The sequence below is a fragment of the Penaeus monodon genome, chromosome 34 (assembly GCF_015228065.2).
Source record: "Penaeus monodon isolate SGIC_2016 chromosome 34, NSTDA_Pmon_1, whole genome shotgun sequence".
In the NCBI taxonomy this organism is placed as follows: Eukaryota; Metazoa; Arthropoda; class Malacostraca; order Decapoda; family Penaeidae; genus Penaeus; species Penaeus monodon.
Window position 1 is genome coordinate 30936177 of NC_051419.1, and position 805 is coordinate 30936981.

Genomic DNA, 805 nt, shown 5'->3' on the forward strand with positions numbered 1-805 from the left:
CTGAAAATAGAATCGTTTCTCATATTCAATTACTCACAACACTTATCCAAGACCACTCGCAAGAAAAGGTCACAAAGTCGATATCTCCTCGATCAACCCGTTGCAACAGCTGTGGCAAGACTACCTCGGTTTCTTGAGTGACGTCTGTACTTATAATGCGATTAGCTTAGTCATCAAGATTTCAATATATGATTCCACGGTTTCTCTCAGCGATGTCTGCGTCGGCGGAGGGTTAAAAAAGTGGAGGGGGGGGGGTTGAATTTTACCAACTTAGGTTACGGAAAAAGTGAGACCCACGAAACAGTCAAAAAACGTTCACCAAAAAGAACGTACAACAGTAGGAACGAAGGAACGTATTTGCAAGAGGTTAATTTTGCTATTAGGTCGGATGAGCAAAAATAATAATTAACAAAAAAAAAAAGGTTCAGGTTCATAACTTCTTCGAAAGGTCATATTCGGAAATATTCACAAAAGGCAAAAAAAACTAGGTCATTTTTGCTCCTTTTTCCTGGATATTCAACAAAACAAGCAATAAACAGAAACACTGCCGTTCTTTGAAGTCTATCATTGTTAAGTTGCTCCGTAAATTAACTTTACCCTCCCCCCCCCCTGTGTTTCGGTAATGTTCTAACGATTTCCCTTAACTTACGATTTTCTGACATCTATTCCTGCCATTAACGACCGCTGGCTTTTACAGTAAGAATGGCCGGTACGTCATATGCATAAGATACTATTGAAACGTGCCACATTATTGGCGGGAAGTTGTTTTTTTATACAGATTGCCAACTTTTACCTAAAAATCGTT